This window comes from Vespula vulgaris, chromosome 2 (assembly GCF_905475345.1).
Source record: "Vespula vulgaris chromosome 2, iyVesVulg1.1, whole genome shotgun sequence".
Taxonomy (NCBI): domain Eukaryota; kingdom Metazoa; phylum Arthropoda; class Insecta; order Hymenoptera; family Vespidae; genus Vespula; species Vespula vulgaris.
Genome location: NC_066587.1, coordinates 15,961,526 through 15,985,739, shown reverse-complemented (window position 1 = coordinate 15,985,739; position 24,214 = coordinate 15,961,526). Strand labels below are relative to the sequence as shown.

General features: G+C 35.4%; 1 protein-coding gene across 1 annotated transcript in view; it reads right to left on the bottom strand.

Annotated features, from left to right (window-relative positions):
• The window catches only part of LOC127061883 (plexin-A4), a 277,822-nt gene that overhangs the window by 128,128 nt on the left and 125,480 nt on the right, over positions 1 to 24,214 (bottom strand). The gene's annotated exons all lie outside the window — the stretch shown is intronic.

Here is a 24,214-nt window from a genome sequence, read left to right as displayed (position 1 = left end):
ACTTGTTCGTATTTATATTTGAAAATATTTCTTATTTCTTAGTAAGTCTTGCTTTTGTATCTCACGTTTACGTTTAATCTCGATACCGCTGTTTATGTAATCTCCTTTAGTCTCTCTCTCTCTCTCTTTCTCTCGCTACTTGTGCTTTAAGTCCAAGAGATAAATTTTCTTTTCTCTCTCTCTCTCTCTCTCTTGCTGTTTTACTACACCTTTATAGACTTCTCCCACTTGCGTTGTTTGCGATACCTTCTCGCGATACGATTTCGCGCGGCTGCTTTATCCAAGATAGACGAATCTAGAAACTGTCTAGGAAATTGGAAGATCCAGCGATTCTTTTCTTTTTTTCTCTTCCTTTTCTTTTCTTCTTCTATTACTACTACTATTACTACTACTACTACTACTACTACTACTACTACTACTACCACTACTCATCTTCTTCTCCTTCTTTCTTCTTTTTCTTCTTTCTACTTCGAGGTCGTTGATTTTGCTGCTCGAGGCCGAAGAAACATGGGCGGGATCGTGTAGCGTGCGTGATGCGAGCCGATGGAGCTTCGAGGAAGACGTTTAAAGGTTATCGAAAAAATGCGAATGCTTGGATGATCGCACTGACGGTAGATACATACACACATACATACAGAGATAGATAGAGAGAGAGAGAGAGATACAAAGCAACGTAATCTATGTTAGAATCGAAGTCGATTCGACGTGCCTCGTCGAACGTTCGTTGCTTTTCACCCATCTATGGGGTGTCGTAAAACTTTTCCTACTAGCTCTTTACCCATCGTAATATTTTCCTGTTGAACGAATATATTTGTACGTATTGCAATAATAATAATAATATACACAAGTACGCATGTACATACGTATATACGTTGATACACTTAGAAAATGTGCTTGAGTACGAGGTAAATATTTTCTCTAACGAAACTGAAGAATAATGAAAGTTCTTTCTATTTTTGATATGATCGATTGTAATCGCAACGTTTAATTTACTAAGTAATGTATTAACAAGTGTCAAGAGGGTTGAAAAGTTGGTCGTATATGTACATACGTCTATATATATACGTACATATATATATATATATATATATATATATATATAAATATATATATTTATCAAGTACATATGTACATTTATATACGACTGTCGGAGTTAATATCGTAATTATTAAGTGAAATTGTTCAATCGTTTATATTGCTTATGTATAAAGTATACGATAGAGATAATATATTAAAAAATGAAAGAGATAGAGAAGAAAGAGAGAGAGAGAGAGAGAAAGAAAAAGTGGGTGGGTGGGTAGGTGGGATGTTGGAGGTGGCGGAAATGATATACGTCGTGTATGTTTATTATATCGTTCAAATGAACGAACTTTCTCTAATGTAATAATTGTAGTAGAAGACGTTATTCCTATTAAATTCTACACTTTGAAAGGAGTAACGCGTCGACAGATGCTAGCTCTTCTGACATTACCATACCCTATCCCGTAGTTATACATATTTATGCTGTTTCATGATAGCGGCATTGCAAATAAGAAACACCTTCTTGGAGCAGAGAGTCGTCAAGGAAACGACTGGCGGCATGACTTCGTTAAAGAACGAAGGAAACTTCTTAACGAAACACGATTTTACAACATCCGGTGAAAACGTACTTTCTAATACGCATACTTATTATAATATATATATATATATATATATATATATGTGTGTGTGCAGACACACGCACACAAATATCTTGTATATTCGTGTACTTTTATTTTGTTCTTTCCTTTATCAAAGATTTATCTTTGTTAAACACATCGAAAAATACGTCCGGAATAAAAATTTTTTGCATTTCACGTTGAGACGATTCTCTCGTAATTTTTGCTTCTACTATCATTGAACGAGAAAGAAAGAAAGAAAGAAAGAAAGAAAGAGAGAAAGAAAAAAGGGATAAAAAATAAAAAAGAGAGGAAATGAAGAAAAAAAAAAGGAAAGAGATGGGTGTACCCTTTCGAAAAGGGTACTCGAAATTAAACGAGCGACTCGGCAAATCGAATAAGTTGAGCATTTTTAGTGCTCCCTCCCTCTCTCTCTCTCTCTCTCTCTCTCTCTCTTCGTATTCGAAAAAAGCTGATAACGGATTTGCGAGTGGGTAGAGAAAGGGAAGGGCCGAGAGAAGCGAGTACCCTCGAAGCTGCGTTCTTTGGCGATTTACCGACCGCTTCAGATCCTCCTGCACGGGTACACAAGTACCTACCTACCCGAGGCATATCAGAATACGTGTTCCAAGAGTCGACTGTTTGCATAACGAGGATTCTATGACCACGGTACTCGAATTACGAAGACCTACCATGTGTACGCTGCTCGGTGGTAGCACTCAGCAATCGGTATGCCCTTTATTATTCGAATGTGACGGATCGACTATTTCGTCGTTTCGTCGTTTCGTTGTCTGTTCCAACCATCTACTATCTCCTACTATCTCCTACTACCTCCTATTACCTCCTACTACCCCATACAATCGCTCACAACCCCCTACAACTCTCTAATACGACCCCCGCCTATTCGACTTTCAGGACGCGCGAAATACGATGCCAAGCTCGTTTACGGGTTCGATCGACAAAATAATGTTTGTATGTGTGTGTGTGTGTAGGAGAGAGAGAAGCTATTTTATATTATAAAATCTGAATGGTATTCGTAATGAAAAAATTTAATATAATTTGATACGCTTTAGTAATTGATCTTTGTATTTTATGAAGCAGACGCCAGTGGAAATTAATACTTGTAATAATATGGTTATATGTTACGTTAGTAGTGTGTGTATGTGTGTGTATATATATATATATATTATTTCATATGCAAAATAGAAATATGGAAACATCTAAAGTAGTACGATGAATATCACGTAAATGAATAATCATTTTATGTAATATATATATACATATAAATGTGTGTGTACATATAATATATATATATTTTTTATTCGTTAGATAACGTATGCAGATATTCTATACACTTTTATTCCGTAATGAATAAAAGGTGAAAAGAATTCTTTGAATCAGTAAACATTGATAAGAGAATATGGTAACATAGAGGAAAATAGAAACGTTAGAAAATAGGTATTATCCCCGTTCCAACGAACACGCGAACCTGAAACGGTGTATAGATATTCTAGAAGAGCATAAATCCTATGGTGTTCGAGTAATCAATTCTATCTATCTATCTATCTATCTATCTATCTATCTATCTATCTATCTATCTCTATTTCTCTTTCACCTTCTTCTAGTGCGCGCGCGACTACTCGCGAATTGCACGTGCAAAATAGGAGCATTTATTTATTCACACATGCATGCACGTATGCACGCATGCACGCACGAATCAAACTCTTGTATACATTATACTACTCGTGTATGAAACGTGATTCGAAACGCTTATCACCGGAACGCGACAACATCGTAGTATAATATACTGTTTATCAACGACTTACTCACACATACAAACGAGTCTACGATTTTTCTTCTTCTTTCTCTTTTCTTTTAATTACATTATTTTTGTACATTTTTTCTTCTTTTTCCTCTTTTTTATTCTTTTAAATCATTATCTTCGCGATCGTTTAACGTTTCCGTTTACTTTTCATACGACGAATCAAACAAGAAGATTAATCAGAATTATCTACTAGAACGGATAACCCGTTCGAGTTCGAAGATTCGATCGATTTTTATCGATTCTTCTAATCTGCCATTACTTTTATTTGTTTTCCTAGTAATTACTATTCTCTCTCTCTCTCTCTCTTTCTTTTTCTCGTCTATCGCACAGCTAAGTTACACTTCTCGCCGAGTCTCTACTTGAAATCTCCCGCACAAACAGAAAATTACCGGCGTCGCGACAAAATTAATTACGCCGGCGTACCTACTACTACTGCCGAGGCAGCAGCCCACGGTGAATTAATTCGCTATACGGAGTCATTTAAAAGCCGGCTTAACTCGAAATCGTCAGAAGCGTATCTCTTATTTTTATTATTTATTTTATTCCATTTCATTTTCATTTTCTTTTTCCAAAGCGTCAGAAAATTTTGCAGTGGCACAAATATGTTCTCTTTCTCTCATCTTCTTCCTTTTCCGCGCCATTATTACTAGGATAACGCGATAATATTAACATTCCTTCTTTTACATTTTCCTTTCATTTTATTCTTTCTTTTTCTTTTACTCACGCGAAGGATATTTCATTTTCCTAAAATAATTTCCAGGAACAACGCTCGATCGTATCGAATCAAATTCAATTTTATCTGATTAGAAGATACTTTTATTAGAGAGAAAGAGAAAGAGAGAGAGAGAGAGAAAGTTTAGAAATTCCTTTTATCATTTCTCACTTACATGATGATACAACGAAACTGTCATAAGAAACTTAATGGGAAGCGACGGATTAACAGCAAGGTACATCGATTCTATTGTCTCAAACTTTACTCGAGGAGATATCTAGAATTAAGAAGGAACGAGAAAGAAAGACAGAGATAAAGAGAACAGAAGAGAAGAGAACAGAAGAGAAGAGAACAGAAGAGAAGAGAAGAGAAGAGAAGAGAAAAGAGAAGAGGATCGATCCGAGCTAAGGATTATATTCAACGCGACACATCCTTGTGCTCGTTTATATCTTAAGAGGTACGAGTTTGTGTGTATATATAGAGAGAAAGACAAAGACAGACAAAACAGAGAGAGAGAGAGAGAGAGAGACAGAGAGACAGAGAGAGAATGTACGTTCTTAATACAGAACATACAGACACACACTTATACACATTGATGAGTCTACTAAACACGAATCCATGCGCACGCAGGTGAGGAATGAATTTAGTGTACTTGCGGAGCTGGTTATATCCACACAAGTTCAGAAACAGGGCGCGGCGGGAGGTTATTCAGTCACTTTGCACAACCACCACCATCACCACCATCACCATCACCACTACTACCCTCTTGCTTTTATCTGTCCTCTCTCTTTCTCTCTCTTTTGGACTTGCTATATCTTCGCTTACTAACAGCAGCTATATACATACATACATACATATATATATATGTGTGTGTATATATATATATATATACATAGGTACTGCTCGCGGGTGAAGCAGTGAAAAGAGTGGGGAGTACTTCGACCACCAACGACGCGAGAGCTTCTCTATCGACCATGGGTCCTATACACCACCAATCGAAGAATCTGACCATGTCGAATCCAACCATGTCGAATCCGATCATGTCGCGTGTTTTTTTTTGTTTGTATGTTTGTTTGTTTCTTTCTGTCTTTTCTTCTGTCTTCGTTGGAACGATATATTTTTTTTCCTTTCCGTTTTTTTTTTTTTTTTTTTTTTTTTTTTTTTATTTATTTTTACGGAACATCATCGATGAGTGAAATTGTAGAATGTTATAATAATAATGATAACTTTGGAGGATTCAATGTATTCTAGGTATGTAGATATGTAGTACGTGAATGAAAAAAAGTAACAGATTTGATAACGTGTGTGTCTTCTATGACGATAGCAAGTGTATAATTAATCGAGGAATTTGATCATGTCGATGAATGAGCGACCATATCGTGTTTTATACATATCTACACACACATATACATATTTATATATACATATTTTGTTCGTTTGTCTTATTTTTCATTGGAACGATATTTCTTTTCTTTCTTCGAGAAATCATTAATCATTTAAAGATGACGATGATTTTCGAAGATCGAACATATCAATAGATACGTGAAATAAAAGAAAAAAAGATGTTGGAGCATTTATATCATTGTTATTATTGTTAATAAAACGAATCAATCATAATTTAAAAAAAAATATTCTCTCTCTCTTGTTCTTTCCTTCGTCGACGTTTATATCGACGTTATCTATATAATAAATCAATCGATGAGCAATTCTCTTCCAAACTTGTAGGAAATTCGATAGCAATGGTAGTTCGCGCGAGTTCGAAACGATTTTGATGGTGGCCTGATTTCGACGAAAGGGGAAGATCAAGGATCGTCAAGAGGACATCGAAAGGTATACGTAGGTGTATCTAACGCTTTCGAGAGAATCCTGTGCCAGATTCCACAAGAACGACAAACCGAGAAGATCGTTTCGACTATGAGTTTGCTATTCTCTCTCTCTATCTCTCTCTCTCTCTCTCTCTCTCTATTTCTCTAAGCTATAGTTATAGTAATATAGAGGACGATGAGGAAATCTACGTTGACCGCAGGACAAATTCCCAAAGAGTTTTCTAATGCCGACCGATTAATCCGAACACGACTAAGGAACGTCTCGCTCCAGTACTCCGTTGAAATTAGGTCGGAGGTCGTTGTACTACTATAGTATAGTATAGTATAATATTATAGTATAGTAAGTAGTTACTACTTGCCACCGCATCGTCTAACTACCTAACCAAAGCGAATGCAAAAGGAAAAGGGAAAAGGGAAAAGGAAAAGCGTTCGAGTATTCTCTGGAGGGGCGGATGCTGTGCGCGTATCCTTTTTATGCTTGCACGCTTCCGCTATGGAAGAAGAGAAAGAGAGAAAGAGAGAGAGAGAGAGAGAGAGAGAGAGAGAGAGGAAAAAAGAAGAAAAAAGGAAGGAAGGAAGGAAGGAAGGAAGGAAGGAAGGAAAAAGAGTAGTTACAACGTTACGCGGCATGAATAGGGAAATATCGTTCCTATAGTAAGATAAGCACGCTTGCTTTAAGAAAGGATAGCCATTTTATAAAGCGATGACGTGTTCACGTTATTCAAGCATCACCATCGTGTTTGAATTTTATCGTATTTCTTTTTCTTTTCTTTTCTTTTTTTTTTTTTTCATTCGTAACCTACATACACCTGACATAGTTATGATATCATGTGAAAAATTATGAATTTTCTTATTCATTGAATATCTCTGTAAATTTTTATCACTCTCTTTCCCTGTTCTTTTCTCATTTTTCAGATTTCGTACGTTTTCATCTAAAAACGAGGACAGAGAGAAAGAGAGAGAAAAAGAGACAGGACTACTTCGTTTCAAAATTAATCCGCAAAAGTTTTCATTACCGTTTAAAGAAATCACAAAGCTCCTGGTGGCATCCTGCCGTTGGAAATTATTCTCCGAGTGCTTCTAACGGTACGAATGAAATCTTCATGGGGGCCGCAGAGTAGAGTCGGTGGTAAGGGGGTGAGAGGGAGGAAGGAGGAGGTGGAAAAGAGGAAGAAGAGCAGAGAGAGGAGAAAAGTGGGAGAGGGGATGAAAGGTATTGGCGGCGGCCATTGTGGGCTCGGTAATGCCTTAGAGAAGGAAGAACACCCCCTCGAACATCGGCATAGACCCCTTAACGTAAACCTACCCTTCCCTTAGCCCCGTCCTTCAGGTTCATCCCTTTTCTCCCACCATCATCACCACCACCACCATCACCACCCCCACCACTACCACCACCACTACCACTACCATCACCATCGACACTACTAGTATTACTAGCTCTACTATCACCGACCACCGACCAGCACCATTAGGTACCATCACCACCAATACCATCATTGTCGCTACTTTGCTTCTACGATTTGACTATATCCACAACGATAATACAAAGACGAGTGAAACGAGCGTAAATGTCCGTGAATTCAATGAGAAATTACTATGTCCGAAGAGTTAGGTATACGTAGGTATAACAACGTTATCCACGTAGATATCCTTGAGAAACGTTTCTGACCTTCGCATACGGCACCTTTCCCCTCAGACTCATCCCCTATCTACACACTATCCATCCCCTAACCTCTTTTGCCACTCTCCCTCCCCTCCAGCTACCCACACCCTTATTGCGCCCGTCTTCATCCTCCTCCTCCTCCTCCTCCTCTTCCTCCTCCTCTTTCTCCTCCTGGTAAGCTCGTTCGGGTCGATGTAAACCGTAGACGAGGCACGACGGGAAAATCGAGTTACGTTACTATCGTTTATCAAAATAACTTGTACCCTTTATCCGTCTAAAATAACCGATCGAATTTCCTGAGTTTCGAAAGTATAGCACAACGGTGACTAACGTCTACGTTAAGGGATGGTACATTTTTATTCGTCGAAATTTATTATTCGTTTCTTCGAAAGGATTACGAGTGAAATCAATTTTTATTTTTTATTATTATTATTATTATTACTATTATTATTACTATTGTTGTTGTTGTTGTTGTTGTTATCGTTAATATTATTTGTTTTTTTCTTCTTATGTATTTTTCTTTTTTTATATTCATTTATTCTATAACATATTTTCCTCTCTGATGTATACAGTACTGTTATTCTAATCCAAAAAGATTATTTCTATTTCTATGTATATATATGTATATATTCTATATATAAATATATATACTTTTTCATTTTCACTTTTCATAAATAAAATTTATGACATTATTTCATGTATCGTATTCCATAAATATAATATTTTTGCCATATATTCCGTAAATATAGGGAATCATATTTTACCGCTAATTGAATAAACCTTCCTTATAAATTATTCAGTCCTGCGCTATGAATTTTGAATTTCTTCGTTTTAGAAAAGATAATCGTGTTTCCACGTTCGTACGTTCATCCACAGAACGTATATTTCGAAAGAACGTGCCGGTAAAATATCGACACGAGGATTACCACGTCTAGAACGTTACGAAAACGATTGGACGATGGGTCCCAACTTATGTACATTTACACGAGTACGGATATGAGTATATACGCATACATATATAATATACCCACATATACATACATTCACATATATATATATATATCTATATATTATATGCACAGGTATATACATAGACACACATACACATACACAAATTGAACTTATCGAAAATGCTTGTGGATTGTAGACTTGCACGTACGATTTTCGATCAAGAGATCGACAGGTACCCATCTTTATCTATCTATCTATCTATCTCTCTTTCTTTCTCTCTCGCACACACACACACACACATATACACACACATTCTGAATGAGATTACAAAAGCAAAAGAAAAACTGAAACATGTGAGAGATGACCGACCTCTCTTCTCATAGTAATCGTGAAGGTAACTTTGGTCCGTCGCAAAAGGGACATCGTTTAACTTTTCGTCGTCCTTTTTCTACACTTTTCAAGAAGATCTTTCTATCGTTCTTTAGAGGGGTTTCCTACGAAAAGTCGATACTATTTTCCTTCCTTCATCGTCCCGTCTTCGGCTTTCTTTTCTCTCTTTCTCTCTTTCTCTCTCTCTTTTTCTATTTTATATTTATGATATCGATATGGAACGGTTATCCACCTTAACTCTCCATCCCCCAATCTTACCTCCCTCCCACCCTTTTTCACCTCTTTTCTATTGCTTTTTTATCGGTCTCCTATCTTAGAAATCCCTTCCGCTTAGAAATACGAGCTGGAACCTTTCGAAGTAATTCTGTTTTCTTTTCCTTTTTTCACTCACTCTGTCTTTCTTTTTTCCTTTTTCCTTTTTTTTTCATTTTCTACCGTCCCCAATACTCGCAACAAAAAAAAAAAAAGAGAAAAAAGAAAAGAAACTTTTCGACTATCGTAGTAGAACGTAGAAAGTACGTACTTATTAAATACACTTCTGATACAACAAATGTATTTCGTATATATGGAACTAATTTGGGAATCAATAAATCAAATTTGTCTTTCACTTTTCTTAAACTTCGAATTCATTTTTCTTTTTCTTTTTCTTTTCTTAAAATATCATCGGAGTAATCCAAAGATATATTCGCGTACGAGCGAATATATTTTATTTTTGAATGCTAAAAAAAGAAAAAGAATAACGAGATTCGTTTTTCTCCGATCAGTCGCGATCAATGAGTCGTGTGAAAGGGAAAAAAGAAAAAAGAAAAACGAGAAGAGAAAAGAAAAGAAAAGAAAAGAAAAGAAAAGAAAAGAAAAGAAAAAGAAAAGAAAAGAAAAGAAAAGTGTCATCGATAAGGAAAACCCCGAGACCCGTTGACACGGTGACGTTAACACGGTTGGCGTTCATTCTTTTTTTCGATTCTTTGAAATGAGAGAAAGCGAAATAAAGAAAAAGAAAAAGAAAAAGAAAAAGAAGAAGAAGAAAAAGAAGAAGAAAATGAGAAAGAGATAGCAAAGAAGGATAGAGAGATACGTACACACACACACACACACACACACACATATACACACACTCTCCTGCACCCACACACAAACACGCACAAAGTAGAGATAGAGATAGAGATAGAGAGAAGTCGTGCCTTTACCAGGCTAACGGAATGATAAGCCGCGTAGCTTCTAACGTATACATACATACATACATATATATATACAATCTTATATACACACGCATACATATATATATATATACATATATATTATATAGAAGAGTAGGTAGGTAGGTAGGTATTCGCCGAGGTTGCGCGTAACACGCCGAGAAACTCGACAAAGGAGGCTCTCGAGCGTAAAGCGTGTCAGAGTACTTGGGCTTGACACGCGAACACGATCCAAGAGAGCGAAACCGAAGAGAAACGCACGCACGTGTGCGAAAGGGTGCCGAACACGCTCGACTCTCTCTCTCTCTCTCTCTCTCTCAATCTCTGTCTCTCTTTATTTATCTCTCTCTCTCTCTCTCTCTCTTTATTTATCTCTCTCTCTGTTTCTCTCTCTTTATAAGTTGAAAAGAGAGGGAGAGAGAAAGAGAGAGATGGAGACACAGATAGAGAAGATAAAGATAGATAGATAGATAGAGAGAGAGAGAGAGAGGATAGAGAGAGCCGCGAAAGAGCATTCGTGGGAGACGAGACGAGCTCGTTTCACGCGCTCGCGCTCGCGCGCGTTTATATGTTTGGTTGACTCGCCTGTGCGTATGTTAGAGCAGATTTATTGGATCCTGGGGGTCTACGAATCCAGCAGGATCAGCGTTAACAGAGAGGAGAAAGAGAGAGATCCTCTGTCTGTTCAGGTTTAGGTACTTGCTCTTTGGTAGATGAAATGGAATGGGAAAGAGAGAGAAGAGAGAGAATATTTATCGTGAAATCGTTATTATTAAATGCGTAGGAACGAAAAGATTACTATGACAATAACATAGAATTTATCTGGATCTATGAATGGATTTTGTATAAAAAAAGAAGGCGATATAAAGGTTTGAAAATATTTGTGGTGGATCGAAATCGAAAAAAATTCGGATGTATGATCGCTCAGTATGATCTTTCTCGATCACGACGATTATATCTGACGGATTTTAAAAGCGTTTCTCTTTCGACGATTTGATACGATGCGATGAAAAAGATTTTGATGAATTTTTATTTGCACTATTTTTCTTTTTCTCTTTTTTTACTTTTATATTATTATTATTATTATTATTTTTTTTTTCTTGTTTATGGAATAACGTCAACGACCCTTGACAAGTTTAAATACGACGTTACTCGACGACTTGCGGGCTCGTGTTAGAGTTCTTTTTTTCTTTTTCCTTCCTTCTTCCTTTTTTCTTCTCTTTTGTTGTTGCGCTAATTAACGCCTTGAATAAAAGTTTAATACGAGAGGAAAAGTATGCGTGCTTGTTTGCATTTGCGAGCGTCAAAATTTTACAAAGGATTTTTCGAACGAGAATTCACGTTTAAATACTATTATCGTGAGAACTAGTGTCGCATTTTTTAAAATATGATATATTTGAAGCAATACAGCGAATAGGTGCGATACAGTGAATAAGTGCAATAGAGTGAATCCGTTCATATATCAGGGATCGAAAAAAGGAATAAAAAGAAAAGAAAAAAAAAAAGAAAAGAAAAGAAAAAGAGAGAAAAGAAAAAAAGAAGAAAATGCTTCTTAGAAAATGTTTCTGTCATATCTGTACGAACAGATCGTTGTACTTGTATACGAGCGAAGAGACGAATTATAAAACGAATTGTCCGTCGAGTCGTACGACAAGTAGAAATGAAAAACGAAGAGAAATGAGAAAATTGAGATCGTTCGTTCGATCGAGAAAAGAAACGGGCGTTCGATCGTGGATTTTTGTTAAATCGAAATATTCCAATGTTCGTAGATGCTCGCAAATTCACATCCACGTACACAGATACGCACACGTACACGCATAGATAGAGAAAGATGAGTCTCCTAGGAGGGTAGAACGATAAAATAAAAAGAATCTTTCGATGTTGTCGATCACGTTAAATGGTTCACGTTCGTTGACGAAATTCATCGAAAAGTTTCGATGTGTTAATGAACATTTTTGTAAGTGTTACTCTCTCAGAATAATATTTCAGCGAACGAACGACACGCTTGGAATTAACTTTCGATACGATTGCGATGGAATGGGATGGTTGGAGGGAAAGGGGTAAGTCTGAAATCGAGTTTAGTTCTTCTTAGAAGAAAAAAGAAAAAAAGAAAGAAAATATTGTTGGAAAATGTTAAGGAAGGAAGGAAGGAAGGAAGGAAGGAAGAGGATAATAACGAGAAGAAAATAGAGACGAAAGAATCTAAAGAGAGAGAGAGAGAGAGAGAGAGAAAGAGAGAGAATCGTTTGTAGTCAACACAATTAAAGAATCTCGTTGTCATCACTTTCATAGAGAGGAAAACTGATAGAAGTTATGTCTGGTCGTCGATTGCATTGCTAACGTGAACTCTCTCTCTCTCTCTTTCTCTTTCTCTCAGCACTGTACGGTGTTTCCTGTGATAGTTGAATTTAAATAAGGTCAGGTCACGTTTATAATATCCTGTTTCTCTTAGGTTCAACGATCTCCGACGGAAGAGAATCGATTATTAACCTTTTCTTATACATATATACGTATATATCTATTTCTTATACTTATATATATATATATATAATATAAAATATAAAATAATTTATATATATATACTTGTATAAAAAAATATATATATAGATATAGATCTCGGATTTGAAATAATAATTATAATATCTATTTCGATCGTGATCCCATAAAATCATGGAAAATTTTCACGACGATCTTCTACGCTTTTGAAAAGTTAATTACATTACCGATCACGTTTGTTATAAGTAAGTACGTCTCTCCGTCACGGTAGAACAAACTTGGACGATTTTCCTCGAGAAAATGAATTTATTCATTAGTTATGATTTATTAATACGCGTTTAAATATTTATCATTTCATTGTACTTCGTCTTCCCAATTTACCCGAGAAACAAATCCGAGCCCAAATCATTGTTTCGTTTATAAAATATTACTGCACTTTGACCGATCGTGCTAAAAGAGAATAAAGAATAAAAGATAAAAATGAAAAAGGTACAAATAAAGAATAGATAAACAAAATGGGAGAGAAAAAACAAAATAGAAAAAAAAAACAGAAATAAAAAGGAAAAAAGAAAAAAGAAAAAAATGTTTATCAAGTTCGGATATAAATCAATTTTAACAAATCTTTACGACGTATGTATCGTCGTATTCGTTTGGACGATATGACACGAGTAGTACATACCCTGTATGTATAACAAATGGATGGATGTTTATAAGCACTAGTAGTAGGTACTCGTTCCGTCCGGAATCTCGTTATAGATTGTGACAGCATCCGTAGCTGGATGATCGTAAAACCATTTATCAGAACCGAAACGTTCGACGAGTTTCGATACCTCTCGCGTTCGCTAACTTCGTGACAAACAGGGATCATGGTGTTGCTTTTCTATGGCTAATACGACACGTTTTCACTCTATTTCTTTTTTTATCTTCGTCATTTTTAAAAGAAGTATATTTAAGGAAAAGAAAAAGAAAAAGGAGAAGAAGACAAATGTGAAATATTTTATTTAGAAAGCTTTGAAAAGCATGCGGTACGAACGTATCGAAAATATTCCTTTTCTTTCCTTTCTTTTATTTTCTCGTAAATCAAATATTCTACATTTTTCTTTTCCTTTGTACAGCTATTATATTCCAAATACGACATAATACCCGTAAATATAACATATGATATATATATTTCTTTTCACAAATATAGAAATCATACTTTTTTGATAAAAATCGTACGTTCGATTTCACACATTTAACAACATACTAAACATTAATATTATATCAATGAACAATATTATAAAACTTTCAACCTTCCCTTTTCCTTCGTATTATATCATATATTATCATATATTATTCTTCAAACGTTCAATTTCACTTTGCTTTTATTAAATCGATAATCATGTGGAACGAAATGATATGATTTTTGTCACGTTTACAGAATAGAGAGAGAAAGAGAGACAGAGAGAGAGAAATAGAGATAGAGAGTGAGAGAGGTTCTAAAATCAATTTTCAGTAACCAAGCTCGCAACTTTCCAACGGAAGCAGCACTAGCAGCACGCTCCGAGCGCGATAGTTCGCGCTATCGAACCACAACCCTCGACATAGCTCGAACGTGTGGTCGGTTTACGAGGTTATGGCTGAGCGCTAAAGTGGTTAAGGTTCTCTTCTCGGCATAGTCGAAGGGCACACATCGTGTACTCGCTCGGTACTTTCCCTATACTCGTCGTGGACACGTCGAGAGCTCGAGTACCGATCGTTAAACGTGAGCTAGTAAACGGCAAGCACGTCGACCTGCATTCTCTATCCCTCCCCTCACCCACCCCCTTCTCACTTACCCCTTGTACCACTTTCTTTATTCTATCTGTAGACTTTACGAGTTTACGTTCGCAAAAGTCAAATAGTTTTACTCGATTGCTCTTTCCATTTGAACTTTAACAACCATGGAAGAATATTCGACTATGAAATTTTCTAAATGAACAATTCGTCGACCTATATTTCAAGAAGGAATTTCTTTGTTTTTTCTTTTTTCTTTTTTTATTTTTTCTTTTTTTTTTATTTTTTTGGATAAAAGATGGTAATAAGATAAGGGACGAAAGATAATTCGTTTTGAATCGTTCGTCGAGTGTAGTTGGAAATTAATTTGACGATTCGACGAATTTTTGTAAGCTCCGTTTTCTTTCTTTCTTTCTTTCTCTTTTTAATTCGTCGAAACAGACGTTGTTAAAATTTCTTAAGGAAGTAAGTTTTGTTTCTAATGATTACCACGCGATATTTTGTAGAAGCGATTATAATCAATGAGAAACCTACGTTAAATCGTTAAATCAACTCGAATATTTTTTAAACCACGAGATTTGTCGAAGTTCACGACGTTGACCTATTTCGAACGGGAACAAATGTGTTTTATACTGGGTACTATCGAAATAGAAATAGCGAATAAAAATTAGAAAGGAAAGGGATTAACCATCTCCCGAAAAAAAAACAAAACAAAACAAAACAAAAGAAACCAAAAAAAAAAGAGAAAAAAGCGAAACAATTGGATGATATGAAAAATGTCAATATGTGTTTCAATCAGTATTTCTCTCTATTGGAATCTTTCTCGATACAACCGCATATATATACATACATACACACACACACACACATATATATATATATAAAAGGACAAAAAAAAAAACAGCTTTCCACTATATCAAAGCCGATGTAACGAGGAAAAGTAAAAATAATGGGAAGGTCGGTGTCGAATCCATTCGACGCGATGCGATTAAATAAGAGACGTAGAGTAGGGTAGTGGCAGAACACGTAGAGATAACCCTCGTGTTGCCTTTCAGTTTTACCTCTGATATCTCAGTGACACGTGGAATCCACGAGATATACGATTTTTCGCGTAACGAATGCGTGGAACAATAAGAATAGAACGAACCCTTTCGCAAAAAACAAGGGTGCTGCCCGAACGATGTGGAGCGAAGCTTGAACAACGCATTTTACGGTAGTCCGGCTCTCGTATAATTGCCCGCAACGGAGGGTTGGCCCATTTTCCAGAGTGTAGAAAAAGAGAGAGACAGAGAGAGAGAGAGAGAGAGAGCAAAAGTCGATATTTCCTCGTTCACCCGTTATATCGCTCGTAAAAGCGGACCACGAGTTTCTAATCAGCGTACATCTGTTCGTTATGCCTTTGTACCAGAGAAAGGTTTCCTTGTTTCTCCCTAAACATTGCTAGAGAGAGATAGAGATAGAGATAGAGAGGAGAGAGAGAGAGAGAGAGAAGAGGGTTAGCTCGAGGAAATCGAGATATCGATTGCACGCGCTATATACAAGGATATATTTGACTGCGTCATAGCTAATGTCGAGAACTACTTCGAATAACGCTAATTACAAGTTGACGCTTCCGGAATGTCTCGGACTTTCCTATTCTACCCTATTTCTCTTTCTCTTTTTCTTTTTCTTTTTCTTTTTCTTTTTCTTTCTGCGTCTATCCATTTTTTTGTAATCTCTTACTCCTGGCATCGATCGTCTCCTATCCTCTTTCTATTATCTTACTAATATACATATTTTATATATTTTTTGTTTCTAATAAAGTTTGTCCCATTTTCTTTCTTTTTCTTTTTTTTTTCTTCTCTTTTTCCTATACTTTTTATTCATTCCTATCACGTTCGATTTGTTCATATTCATTTTTGCATTGTTTTCTTTTTGTTTCTTTATCTCTCTATTTTAATAAAAATTGTTTACGAGTTTTCATAATATGAATATTTTATATATACACACACGTATGTATATATACGTATATATATGTATGTACGTACGTACGTATGGATATGTAAATATCTACTGTTATTTATCATAGGAGATGTGTGCGAGCTCTTTCCACTTCTCGTCCCAATGTTATTCCAATCGGCGTTTATTGCGGTTTAATAAAAAAGAAAAACAAATAGTAACTCCGAGTTCTCCGTGGAGATCGAAGAGCGAAAATAAAACGTAACAAAACGGAACAAATATCTCCCCACCTAAAAAAAAACAAAAAAAAAAAAGAAAGAAAGAAAGACAACAACAAAAAAACCCAACAAAGAGAAAAAGAAAGAAAAACCAGAATAAAGGAATTTTCGTAAAAAAAATTTGTAAACGAGAAAGAACAAGAAATTAGATCGAAAACGAAAAGGGGAAAGAAAAGAGAGAAAAAGGAACAAAAGAAAGTAACAAAATAAAATTGAATGAATAGAAAAGGTGGAATAGAAGGGGGAAAGGGGGTGGTTGAGAAAGAAAAAAAATAAATAACCTGTGGTTTCCTATAGAAAATCGTACGAATACGTCACAGATATCACGTTGTACAATTACTTTCGATAAAAATTGTGCTTCGATTTGTATTGACCTACCACCATCCATCCTCCAGATCAAACTTTCGGGAAATCGAGAATATGGCATTTGCTCTTTCGTACGGGCCAATTGGTTTATTGCGTGGCTTCGTCGACGGCAAACAGTTGAGGGTAAGGGAATAGGGCGCAGAGGGTGAAGGGTGAAGGGTGGAGGGTGGATAGTGGATAGTGGATAGTGGAGGTTGGAGGTTGGAGGTTGGAGGGAGGTTGGAGAGAGGGTGGAAGGGTGAAAGGGAGGTAGAGAGTGTGGAAGGGAAAGTTGGAGGTTGAAAGGGTCACGATATTTTTTTTCTCTCGATTCACAAGCTACTCTCTTCGCCCACCTCGTTGTCCACCTCTTCCACCTTCTCTTCTCCCTTCCCTAACTTTTTCCAACCCTTTTGCTTTTTCTATCTCGATGGATGACTAAAATTACGTACGATTACATTTACAAAGTGACGAATCTCTTTTTCTCTCCCTCTCTATCTCTCCCGTCGTCATTCTGTATACGTCCGGTTAGTAACGATAGCAATCAATCGAGATCGATCGACAAGAGAGTTTGATTAACGAGAGAGTCCATTAATCGGGAATAAAACAAAACAAAAAAAGAAACAACAACAACAACAACAACAATATCGACGACGAACAGTCGAGTCCATCATTTAAAAACATTACAACGTTGAAATCTTCGGAAAGAATGTGGAAACAAGAAAGAAGTGAAGGTACAAGGAAGGAAAAAAAAGGAAAAAGAAAAAGAAACGTATAAATGTTATGTAAAATACATAATCCATCATCTATAATTAAGATGAAAGAGTAAAGTCGAGCTCGAGAATAAGGTCTCGATCGAAGATATCCAAATAAATTGGGCCAACGTGCGAAGATCTTTCTCTCTATCCCTCTCTTTCGAGAAAAGAAAAGAAAAATAAAAAGAAGAGAAGAGAGAAGAAAGAAAGAGAGAGAAAGAGAGAGAGAGAGATAGAAAAAATGACGTAAGCCAGAAAAATCGAGACTAGTCCCTCCCCACTCCTCGTACGATTCACCTGGACACCCTCAGAGGGATATTCGTCCCCTCATTGGCAACTCCATCCTCCCACTTCACCCTCTTTACCCCATCCTCACCTTCCACCCCGTCTTAGATCGAGTGTGGCAGCACCGTCTCAAGGCTTTTACTTCTAACCATGAGCTAGACAAAAGCCACGAGCGGCACGTGAGGGCCATAATAATCCTTTTGGATCCTTTCGCGTGACAGTACCTTAAAGGAACGTGCACACGAACGGCGATGTAACGTAAACCGAACTAAAAGTCACCTTACTCTGCTCCATCCCCTACCTTCACCTACTCCCAAGCCAAGCTCCCACCTACACTTAAACCCAACCCCATCGTTCTATACTCTTTTTTATTTCTCACAAACACATACACGTACAAACACACACACAGAGAGAGGTAAAAATTCGACGTAACACATAACCACATCGCGTGTTGTTAACCTTCCTTGAATCGAAGCTATTGAAGAATTCTTTTCTTTACTTTTTTATTTCTCTTCTTTTTTCTTCTTCTTCTTCTTCGTCATTTTCTTCCTTTTTCTTTCTTCCTTCTCCACCCTCGTCGAATTAGACGGCCATAATGAAGAGAAGGAGGAGAAGCAGAAGGAGAAGGAGGAAGAGTAACGATGAACGACGAGCCTCGCGCACGAGGATAAGTATATGGATGAGCTACTCGAAAAACAATCGAGTGTTCCCGTAATTACGCTCTCGAATCCCTTGAAAGCCGTCCTTTCCTCCTTCTCCTCCTCATCTCTCTTCCTCCTTCACTCACTCACTCATTCGCTCTCTCTCTCTCTCTCTCTCTCTCTCTCTCTCTCTCTCTCGTTTGCTCACTAGCTATCTGTTTTCTCTGTCTCTCTTTCGCTCTCGAACCTACCACTCTCCATCATCTCGAGAGGACTTCTATCGACAGTCAAATGCATCGACGCTAGTGTCTCTGTGACCATGTGTGACGTTAATAATGTGTATATATGTGTATGTATGTGTATGTGTATATATATCGTTCTTTCTCTCTCTCTCTCTCTCTCTCTCTTTCTATCTCTCTCTCTCTCTCTTTCTCCCTCTCTTTCAATTTTTTACCACAACACGTGCTGCCCTACAATGTAAATCTACAAGTCAAATTCAAAAACTCATTCTTATGTAATGACAAGGGTAACAGTAAGTATATCGAAGTATTTTATTATTTACATAAGTTTTTTATTATACATAATTAGACTCTTGTAGCGTTCCTTATTCTTTGGTATTAAAAAGAAAAGACGTCTATCTATCTATCTATCTCTTTCTCTCTATTTTTCTTATTCTTTAACTCACAGCACGTGCATTGTGAGTAAATTTACAAGTCAAATTAAAAAATTCATTCTTATATAATGGCACAAAAAATAGTAAGTATATTAGAGTGTTTTATTATTTACGTAAGTTCTTCGTTATATATAACGAGAGTCTAGTATCATTTTTTATTTCTTAACTCACATTATAAAGAAATTTCTTATCTTATTTTTTATTAATGAAAACAAAACGTTATATACGTATATTTATATACGTATATTTAATTCTTATTGTCAGTATAGTCATGTATGTATCTCTCTCTCTTTCTCTTTCTCTCTCTCTCTCTCTCTCTCTCTCTCTCTCTCAGTCTCTCTCTTTTTCTATTTTCAGTCTCCGGTCTCCGTAATTCAGAGCACGTTCATTCTCGATATATCTACAAGTCAAATTAAAAAATTCATTCTTATATAATGACAAGAGAGACAGTATATTAAAGTGTTTTACTATTAACATAATTTTTTATTATACATAATGGGACTCCTGCAATATTTTTTATTCTTCAAGATATATACGATATATTTATATTTATATATATATATATTCCTTTAGTATTTAACTCGCATCACGTACATTCAAGATATATATCTACAAGTCAAATAAAAAAATTCATTCTTATATAATGACAAAAAAAAGAATGCTATATAATAAATGTTTTAACATTTATCTATTCTCAATGATATGAGAAATAATATATTAGAGTTTTATCGTTTACGTACATATATAACTTTCTGTCATACATTAATTAAACCAATTAAACTCTTATACTATCTCTTTAGTATACATACATACATACATACATACATATACGTACATATAAGTAAATGAAAAAACGAACGAACGAACAAATTTTTCTCATGTATTTTTTTATTCTTCTGAATAAAAATAAAACACTATATATGACATAAACGATTTTCTTCACATCATCGGTATAATCAAAATTAAACAAGGAAAGCATTGTCGGCGTTGTTGGTAGAAATGTGTCTCCTTTATGCTCGCGATCATCCGATTTAACAGTGAACGAAGTAAGCAGGGGCTGAACGGTGGTTAAACCGCAACTACCATCGTTAAACGGCAACCACGTTCGCGACCACGAGCTTCTCGAATCATCCTGGTCCATACAACCCCTTCTCCTACCACCCTATACCCACCCATTCACACCAAACCTACCCCATCTCTTCCACCCCCTTCATGTATTCCCCTTATTCCTACGAATTGTCTCGACTTAGTTAAGGATAATCACGTGACTTTGACAACTATCTTGAAATTTCCAAACGAACGAATTCGAACACGTAGGAATTAATTGTATTATACTAATCATTTGTAAATCGATTTAATTTACTAATTCACTAATGAAAATTATAATCTACGATCTTGGTATTATTCCTGTTGATTAAACGAATAATAGATATTAGTTTCGTTGAATGCGAGTTTTCTTTTTTTTTTTTTTAATTTTCTTTTTTCGTTCCACTTTTTTTTCCTTTGTTATTATTAAAAAATTGAATATACGTACGTATACGCAAATATCATGATATGATCTAAAGATAATCTCCGGTACGTGAATTATTATTATTATTATTATTATTATTATTCTTATTAAAAAATTGTTTTTTTGTTCCGTATCAATTCGAAATAGACTAAATTTTGCTATATAATATAATATAAAATTTTTGCCGAATTTGTAATTATTAAAATATATTAAAACGTATACGTGTCTACATACGTATGCATATAAATCAGCGAATAAATTATCCTTAATATGAAATATGAATTTTATTCGAAATTTGTGTTAATTAGGATTACGGATGTGTTACATTTTATTATAATAATGTACATGGAATTTTTAATGATTAGAATATTAAATATATATCTAGGTATATGCAAATCATCGGGATAAAATGATCTTTAATTTCGAACGTAAATTTTATTCGAAATTTGTTGGGCGGTTTAATATATTTCATTTTATTATAATAAAGTTTATGAGATTTTTAACTGTCATTAGAATATCGTTCGATATATACGCACGCGTGCATGCGTGTGTGTGTGTGTGTGTATGCGCGTATACTTATATTACTGGCTAACGATTACATCAACGTACGAAGATTTCATTGCTTAGATATGATTCTTCTCAAAACTAGTGATTTCTCGTTTGATCACGATCGTTGACTTGCTCCTTCAGTATCAATTAGTACTAATAACGAAAAATGAGAAATTCCACTAGAAATTCTCGTCGGCTTTACTCACAAAGAGAATAAACGAAAAGATGTAATTAGAAGTAAATAAAAGGAGAATTAAAGTAAATATATAAAAATTTGATGATATATTTCTTGATGATCGTTTTGAATCGTAAGAGAAATTTTTTATTTTCACGTTTCTTTTTCGTTTCAATCCTGATCCCTAACCTACTTTATCTTATCTCCTCTATTTCTTTTTCTCTCTATCTCTCTCTCTTTTTCGTTCTAGACTTTTTACTATTACGTTAATCATCACGATAAAGTCGAGAGATTCCTCGCAAACGTTTAATTTATTTTCTCATAGTAGCCGGTCGTACTCTCAGATCTCAGTCTAACAAAAAAAGACAAGTATCTACTTCTCATAAGACTAAGTTTTAAATAATAGTAGTCTAACTACTGGTAGATATATTTATTATAACTGTATATAGGTATATATATATATATATATATATATATAAGTTAAAATATAATACTTGCGTGTATGATATTACTTTTCCGTGATTTCGACGAAGTTACTTTGAGCACTCCTTCTAAAGAGAAAGATAGAGATAAAAACATAAAAAGAGATAGATAGATAGAGAGAAAGAGAAGATAATAAATGAAGCGCTTTTAAGAGGAAGTTTCGCACGGTCGTGAAAATTTCGTTCTGTGATGATTCTTTGAGAATTTATCGAGCGATACTTGATTCCGTCGAGATAATTAAAAGCGTTAAGTTTCTTGATTGCATACGTAAGATTATAAATATCAGAAATAAAAGGAATGAGAAAGAAAAAGAGAAAGAGAGAGAGAGAGAGACAAAAAAAAAGGAAAGAAAATCTTTACACGTAAAAATATAAGTGTAATTCGTACGTAAATATATATATATATATATATATATATATATATATATATACACATAAATACTAGTAAAATGAGCACGTTGTTCTCGAAAGAATGAAAGTGCTATGAGAAATAGTAAGAGAGATAAAGATAGAAAGAAAGAAAGATAGATAGATAGATAGATAGATAGATGAGGAGAGAGAGAGAGAGAGAGAGAGAGAGAGAGAGAGAGAAGAGATGTAAGGGATAACTTAGTGAAGAAAGAGTAAGAGGTACCCGCGAGAAAATTTCACGCGATTTTCTCGCGTTTCAGTGCACGCGATTACCATCTCGGCTGTCTTTCCGCGCTATAAATTTCTATATAGTGTCGCGCGTTAATCCAAGGATTAGCCTGTGACTGTGGATCCTACAGACGACTACGTGTAGTTATACAGAAGGGGAGAGAGAGAGAGAGAGAGGGAGAAGACGAGCCAGAAGGAAGTAGACGAGTATGATGAAGGAAGATGAAGTATGAAAGAGTGAGAGATGGTAGCAGCAGCAAGCTTCGTAGAAAGTCGGTACGGTACAGACTCGTTTCGTAGGATTATGGATTATAGTGATCATTTAAAATAGAAAAAGAAAGAAAATATATGTATATAAAATGTATATTTCTCTTTTAAGAGAGACTAAAAGACACAGAAGAAGAGAGAGAGAGTGAGAGAAGGGGCGAGAAAATCTGATAAACTCTTTCAATGAACAGAGAAATATATTTACATACATATATATATATATATAATGTATGTATGCATGTATATATGTATAGAATGAAAGAGAAAGAGAGAAGAAAAAAAAAAGAAAATGTTTTGACACGCAACTATCTACGTTGCAACGAATCGATTGCCATCGTTGGATCCACGACACGAAATTAGTATAACGAGTTAAATTATCTTGAGAATCTTGAGTGTTTACGAGACGAGTGACTCGATCCTGGAATCGGAGAAAGGTTGAATCGCGTGACGAGTATTCTTTGACTACTACTGTAAAACTTCTCTACTACTTCTCTAACCGAAACCTCCCTCCCTCTTTCGCCATTCCGGTATCCAAGAATCTTCGTACATGTGATCGTGTATCTCCGTGTTCGTGCGTCTGTCTCTGCGTCTGTTTATGTACGTATATGTATACCGTTTACTCGATAGAATATTCTTCCTTCAATTCGATACGAAGATTCGTTATCGTACGATATATTATACTATACTATACTATAACTAAGTCAACTTTTACGAAGGATCTTTTGTTGTTCGATAGCTCGTTAGCCGATTGAATCGAATTTCTTTATAGAATATTTTCATGAAAATTTTAATATAAAATTCTTTTCATCTCGTTCTCTTTTTTCTCTTTTTCTGTATTTTCTTTTCTTTTTTATTTTTTTTATTTTTTTGTTTGTCTTCGCTCAAATCTTTCCATTCGACACGTCCGACTGGTAATAATAATTCGGCACGTTTGTATTTTTACATCGTGCGTTTGTTTTTCACGTGGAATATCGATTGTTTTGATAAAACGATTGATTTTATTCGTAAAGAGATTATATCTGTCTATCTATCTATCTATCTATCTATCTATCTATCTATCTATCAAGAAAATATTTTAATTCTCGATGGAATCGAAAGATAAGGAATTATGTAGGTGCATTAGAAAATCAGGCCACGATCGAGGCCTCGTTTTACGAGGCATCGTAAAATTTCGATTATATAGGTATCTACGTATTCCTAGTTACCTTTTATATATATATATATAT